The sequence below is a fragment of the Hevea brasiliensis genome, chromosome 14 (genome assembly GCF_030052815.1).
Source record: "Hevea brasiliensis isolate MT/VB/25A 57/8 chromosome 14, ASM3005281v1, whole genome shotgun sequence".
NCBI classification, from domain to species: domain Eukaryota; kingdom Viridiplantae; phylum Streptophyta; class Magnoliopsida; order Malpighiales; family Euphorbiaceae; genus Hevea; species Hevea brasiliensis.
This window is the reverse complement of record NC_079506.1, coordinates 80,342,090-80,349,909: the sequence shown is the minus strand read 5'-3', so window position 1 is coordinate 80,349,909 and position 7,820 is coordinate 80,342,090. Positions and strand designations below refer to the sequence as shown.

Genomic DNA, 7,820 nt, shown 5'->3' with positions numbered 1-7,820 from the left:
GCAATCTTGTTAAAAATTAATCTTGAGTCACTATTAAAAGAAATTATTAGATATATTCAGAAAAGTACTCATTACCACATGAAAATATAAAATTTATTTTTTTTGTAATTTTTATATAAATAAAAAACTCATATGTTGCTGTAATAAGAGTAAAACGTGATTTAGAAGGTTGATTATGAAAGATAATAATTCTTTGTGTAATTATCATTGTTTGGTGATATGTAATTCTCATTTTTTATCATCCTCACTATTTAATGCAAACTTTATTCAGGTGTCCAAGTTATGTATATATATATATATACTCAATATATTGGGATTTGAATATAAGAACTCTTTGTATAAGCTTCATTTGAAATAAACTATTTGTGAGAAAAAAAATTTAATTAAATTTTTATATAATTATACTTAATTTTTATTTTTTTAAAAATAAAAAATTTTTAAATTAAAAAGAATAAAATTCTCATTTCAGATATCAAAATTAATAAAAAAGAAATCAATTAAATTAAAGTCATAAAATTTTATATTTCAAATAGAGATATAAATTTCAATTTTTTATTATCACTATAAATATCTCTGTGTGTACATTATTAGTGTCATAAATAAGTATCAAAATTGGAAGAAAGTTAAGGCCATTGATTGGCAAAATAAATAAATTAGTATATATATGCTTAGTGAAATGAGTGATCACTATTAAGATACCACACACACTCATTTTCTCACACAAATATATATATATATATATTTTGTATGTAAACTTTTATGTATTATGTAAAATATATAAAATGAAAGAAAGAAATACAACCATTGAGATTTTTTTTTGAAATTGAAGATGTGAAGACTTGAACTTAACACTTATTAAGTGAGCAATATATTTTTAATCATTAAATCGAGTCAGATTATGCATAATCATTAAGGCTTTAATTTAGAGTCATTAGTGTAGATATATATATTTAGTTAAACTACTTAAACCTTGCTTTCATGAGATTTTTTTCTCCAAATCGAGATTGTAAAAACCGTATAAAAAAGCAGGGTTAGTCAGTCAAAATTTGGTCTCCATGTCCAAGTTTCTGATAAGCTTCGACTAATTATTTTGTTTATGAAAAGAAAGCTTGGACTAATTAATTTTTTTAAAGCAAAAGTAATTTTATTAATATAAAATTTAGGAAAAATTTATTGACATGAGGTGCTAATATAATCTGTGTGCTAGCAGAGTTCTTCAATACAACCAATTTAGGCATAACATGTTAAGTAAAAAAATTAGGAAAAAAAAAACAAGGCTCACACTACATATGTAAAAAGTTAAAAAAATTATTGTTTAGACTCAATATACTATAAATTTAAGATATAAATATGTAGATCTTACCATATATCTTGTGCATTGAGTTCATGGCCAACAGGATCTAAGCAAAAAAATTCCAAAAAAACAAGCAGACATAAGAATTGGTAACAAAACAAATAAAACAAGGATCAATCCTTTTGAGAAAAGCTTTCAAAAGTTCAAATTATTCTTAAAATTCCACTTTAATTTTAACTCACTTATTAAGCTCACACCAAATAGCATTGATTAAATCACAATCTGCACTTAATTGACACGAAATTAGGTACATAATAAGCACTCCGATGATCTATAGATCAAATTACCAGTACATTATTAATCACAGCAGGCATAGAAATTCAGGAGATTCTTTTAGCCATGGATAGGCATAATAGGAACATAAACTAGATTATCTCCTCTAAAGAAATGACAGACAGGAGAAGTTCCTGGTTCAATCCCAAGCACACGAAATGATGCATGATTTGGACTCCATTGAGAGGTATCCATGTGACAAACAGCAACTCCTTCTACTCTCCCTCCATGATCGCCACCTAGTGACACCACATATGCCTTATTTTCAGTCACTTGGCTATGGCAATAGAAGACTTTGTATGGATACGGCATCGTATGACATGCTACCATCTTTGGAACTGGTATTTCCTTAGGCTTTTCAAGGATGGTGTAATTGTCCAAAAGGGTTCTTGATTTTGAGAGATGGGTTGTGCTTAGAACCTTGAATTGGGTCTCCAATCCAAAGGTTTCACGTACAAAATCTAGCACGGATTCTAAAGAAGTAGCACAGATTTTAGTCTCGCCCTTGATGGGCTTGATCTCACATTCTCTGAGAGTATGTTCCATGGATTTGGCTTGGGGAGACTCTGGAGAGAAGGAGAACAAGTGAAGGAGATATGGAAGATCTTGGTACGAGAAGGGATTGCTTCATCTCTTGACAACAATGGAGGATTAGATGAAGAATCCTTCATTGGAAAATATATGGGCAATTTCTTGCCAATCTTGAGATCATTTATGGTGAAGAACACTTTCAATGAAGGGTCCATGTGATCCATGTGGGATGATGGATTAGGATTATTAGTATGAACATGATGGTCACTGTGCATCTTTTTATCTGGAACACCATTGTCGTCACTAGGAAGTCTCAGAACAGTACTCATCATCTCCCTCGCTTCTCCATAGCTTCCATGAGCACACTGCAAGTCATTTTGATCATTAAAAAGATTATGAATTATATATACAATGAATATATGGAGAATCAAGTAGGAAAGTAGTGTGTGTGCAGAGATTAATTACCAGAAGAAGCAGAAGATGGAGGAGGAAGTTCTTCAATGCAAATCGCAAGCCCATCATTATTTCTTAATTCCTTTACAACGCTCAAGAGTAATTTCTTACTAGAAAGAAAGAACTCAAGATATATAGCATGAAAGTTTCTTTTCTGTTTTTAAAATAAGGTTACTCTAAACTTTGTCAATTTCTACGTTTAAACCTTGAAGCTTGTATAATTGTTAATTAAATCATCATATTTAATTGATATTTCAAATTGACCCTACCATACACTTAGAGTTTCACGTCAGCTGCCATATTATTATTAGAGAAGCTGCATCAGAAACCACAAATTAATCGTAACTTCTTCACTATAAGAAATCCCTAAATTAACCTTTCTTCAAAATCCCTAAACTTCATGTTAAGGGTTGAAGCAGTGCATAGAGAGAGTGAGAATCAATTTTGAAGAAAGGTTTATGTAGAGATTTCTTATAGTAGAGAAGTTGAGGTTAATTTTGTGTTTATAATGTAATTTCTTTAGTGATGAAATGATAGCTAACGTCAAACTCTCATTAATTATTAACAGTTTATTAGTGATTAGATTAATTTAAAAAATTTCAATTAAATGTAAGAGTTTAATAGATAATTATGTAAATTTCAGAATTTAATTATAAAACTTGACAAATTTTAGAATTTTGTTAAAAATTAACCCTTTAAATAATTGTTAAACTATAAAAAAATATATGTTCCGAGAAATCATCTGCACATGATAAACTTGTGGGTGCAAGAAGCATATCAAATCACTGTGGATAGGAATTTAATATTTTTTTTAAGCTTGTACTGAACAAGCCATGACATGTAACTCCAGATTTCACTGGTAATTTTAAGAAACAGATACAACTAAAAGGATTATACAAATAATGGAAAAAAATATTAAAGAAAGACGGATGATTCATCTGTAGAGGCTGCTAAAGTACAAATCACAGTGACTTTAATTTTTCTTTAATAATTGATTTAACTCATGACATTAATTTGATGTGTGATTATGCACTAGATAATACGCATTATTAACTATAAACTTACAAAATACATTAATTTCATGTGTGATTATGCACTAGATAATACGCATTATTAACTATAAACTTACAAAATACCATCTAGAATTTCTTGAACTAATGTTTATTCTTGTGCTCATCAAGAGTTTTGTCTCCAGCTGATAGCCTGCTCATCTCTCAAGATTCCTTTTTCTTTTATTTATTTATTTATTTATTTATTTGTCATATGTTTCATGTCATATATATATATATATATATCTTAATTAAGTTGGAAACGTACTAGGTCTTTTTCTGAGTTTGACATATCATCTACACCTGTTAAAAAATGTTGGAAATATGTAAATGTAGAATTTTCATATTGAAAAAAAATAAGATGAGTGAGAGATATATAAGTGAGAAAAATCTATATACTTATTTTGGATGTGATGTCAAGTCCATGAGTTTATTCTTTTATAAGATCTATTAAGAAAGATTCTCAGGCGCTTTGAACTCCCTAATTTCTAACAAGTGGTATCAAAGCTGATAGTTTAGTAAGGACGAGTATAAAAATGGTGGTTAGTGTTTCCGTGGTGCTCTAACACGCGGATGGAAAGAGTCGGGAGACTTCTGATAGATCCAATGGAGCAAAGGAAGCAAGCCCAATAAATCCAATCAATATAGAAGAGATTCACATTTGAGGAGGAGATTGTTAGAAATATATAAGTATAGAATTTCATGTGTGATTATGTACTAGATGATATGCATTATTAACTATAAACTTACAAAATACCATCTAGAATTTCTTGAACTAATGTTTATTCTTGTGCTCATCAAGAGTTTTGTCTCCAGCTGATAGCCTTGCTCATCTCTCAAGATTCCTTTTTCTTTTATTTATTTATTTATTTGTTATATGTTTCATGTCATATATATATATATACGTACTAGGTCTTTTCTAAGTTTGACATATCATCTACACTTGTTAAAAAATGTTGGGAATATGTAAATGTAGAATTTTCATATTGAAAAAAAATAAGATGAGTGAGAGATATATAAGTGAGAAAAATCTATATACTTATTTTGGATGTGATGTCAAGTCCATGAGTTTTTTCTTTTATAAGGTCTATTAAGAAAGATTCTCAGGCGCTTTGAACCCCCAAATTTCTAACAAGTGGTATCAAAGCTGATAGTTTAGTAAGGACGAGTATAAAAATGGTGGTTAGTATTTCCGTGGTGCTCTAACACGTGGATGGAAAGAGTCGGGGGACTTCTGATAGATCCAATGGAGCAAAGGGAGCAAGCCCAATAAATCCAATCAATATAGAAGAGATTCACATTTGAGGAGGAGCTTGTTAGAAATATATAAGTATAGAATTCCCACATCGATAAAAAAATAGAATGCATGAAAAACATATAAGTAGAAATGACTCATATACCCATTGTATTTTGGACTATCTGATCTCTGACAAAGAGAATCAAAGTAATTAAAATTTCAAAAATATGATTCAATGAAATTTTGTTTTTTTATATTAAACGATTAGTGTAACCTCCCAAAATTTTTTAAATTTATAAATATTTATTTTTGAAACTTTTATTTAACAATTAATTTTTCAGTTCAAATAGATAGTGCTCTCCATATATATGCATTTACTCACGAGTGAAGGTTAAAAAAAGGATATATAAAACAATTTACAATTGATAATCAATTTGTTGGATTTGGATGAATATCACCTTATTAAACAAATTAACATGTTTGTTTGAATAGTGAAAATAATATGATATTATTTATATATTAAACATAATTTTAACATTTATATAATTATTTTTATATAGTAAATTATTATATTAATTAATAATTCATTGCAAAAAGTAATCTATATAAAAATTGGACTATCATTTAATCAATTAATTTAATTTTAATATTTATTATATAAATATATATTTTTGTATTTATTTATAAAAGCAATATAATATGTGAATTGTTAATAATAGTACGTACTATATAAATATATCTAAATAGATAAATGACTAAATTTAATTGATTATTAAAATTTAATATATTATGATAATATTATATTATATAAAAAAATATGTATAAAAAATTAAATTATGAGTATGTACAACGATTATAAATAATGTACGCACATTTAAAAAAAATTAATTAATTAAAATAATTAAGAAAAGTTTTAGCATATTTCAACAAAACCAATAATTTACTTTCATGCCTAAAGTTAAACTGCATTCTAAAACAGAGACGAAAAGCCAGAGAAGTAGTTGAGCTTTATGACTTTTACCCAAAGCTCTTTCGAGGAAGAAGAAAGAAACCAAAAGTTGATAGCTCTTGTGCCTTCTTTTGCGCAACCGACAGTGATATTAAGAGGGTCAACGAACTGGTTCACTATAAAAGAGCTTTGGAAGAGGGAATTAATCCTTTGATCCTATCACCACTAGTAGAAGCAGAAGCCACCATGGATGCCGAAAGGTACTTCGGTATGTCTTGTGATGTTGATGAAGAGACTGTCTTGTTACACTTTGCTAATCAAGTTGAGGCAAATCGTCTTCTCTGGAAGAATTAAGGTTCAAGGTGCCTTGTCCCAACATGTTTGCTGTACTGTCATGGAATCCTAGAGATCTAGGTAGTGCTTCTAAGAAAAGATATCTTAGGAATCTCATCAGTAAGCACAACATAGATATTATTTTTTTAGTTGAGACAAAATGCTTAGACATCTCTTTTTCTCTAGTTAGACAAGTTTGGGGTATGGGAACACTTTACTGGATTGCTATAGATGTGGTTGGACTCTTAGGTGGGCTACTGGTAATATGGAATAAAGAAACTTTTTTTGTCCAAAGAACTCAATCATTCAATCGGTGGATTTTGTTGCATGGTCCCTTTGTTTATGATAACTTTGAGGCCACAATTGCTTTTGTTTATGGGCCTTGCTCGATCCAAGATTAACTCGTGTTGTGGAATGAGTTAACGCATGTCCTTGAGTTAATTGATGGGTCTATACTTCTCATAGGGGACTTTAATCAAATTTTGTCTGTATCTGATAGAAATAGTGGCTAGTCATCCTCAGTGGGTATGAGACAATTTCAGTCTTTTGTGAATAACCTTTGTCTTCTTAATATTTCACTTAGTGGCATGTGTTTTACTTGGAGGAATATATCCTCAATGAGGCGCATTGACAGAGCCTTGTCTTCACATCATTGGATTATTGTTTTTCTTAATCTCACTCTCATGGGCTTATCTAGAGCAGGCTCATATCACAACCACATCATTCTCTCTTCAAATATCTCTAACTGATTCGATTTCTTTATGCATGGTGGAGTTACTTGGGTTTTGCAGACACTCTAAAATCTTTTTGGGATGAGGTTTCAGTTTCTTTTGCACCTCTAACCATAAAAATGAAAATGCTGAAATAGCGACTCAAGATTTGGAATGTTAACATGTTTGGGAATGTGGAGGGAAAAATCAAGGCTCTTAGCCAATCTATTGACCAGTGGGAAATTACAGCAGAATCTTGTGACCTCTCTCCTTCAGAACTGTTCACCATCCAATAATTTAAAGCTGATCTGCATGCTTAGATAGCCAAGAATGAAAGCATTTGGTCCTAGAAATCAAGGCTTCCCTGGAGGTCAGGTATTGGTGGTGTATTGAGGGACTCGTTTGAGAATATCATCTACCTATTTTCTTATTTTGTTGGTATCATTGACTCAAATGCAGTAGAACTTTTAGCTATCTCAAAGGCTCTTGAAGTTAGTGTCAGTAAGCAGGAGATTGTTTATTCAATTAGCTCCATCCTCAACTCAACTCAATTCAACTCAACTAAGCCTTTATCCCAAAAGTTTGGGGTCGGCTATATGGATTCGCTTTCTCCACTCTGAACGATTTTGGGTTAAATCCTCAGAAATATGTAATGCTTCTAGGTCATGTTGTACTACTCTCCTCCAAGTCAATTTAGGTCTACCCCTTTTTTTCTTTCTATCCTCTAACCTAATGTGCTCTACTTGTCTAACTGGAGCCTCCGTATGTCTACGCTTCACATGACCAAACCACCTCAATCTCCCTTCTCTCAACTTATCTTCAATTGGCACCACTCCTACCTTTTCTCTAATACTCTCATTACGGACTTTATCTAGTCTAGTATGGCCACTCATCCATCTTAACATTATCATCTCTGCAACTCTTATCTTAG

The 7,820-nt window shown here is 30.5% G+C and overlaps 1 pseudogene; it reads right to left on the bottom strand.

Annotated features, from left to right (window-relative positions):
• Nucleotides 1-1,687: 1,687 nt before the first annotated feature.
• LOC110667816 (BURP domain-containing protein BNM2A-like) lies at nt 1,688-2,680 on the bottom strand (annotated as a pseudogene).
• Nucleotides 2,681-7,820: the final 5,140 nt, after the last annotated feature.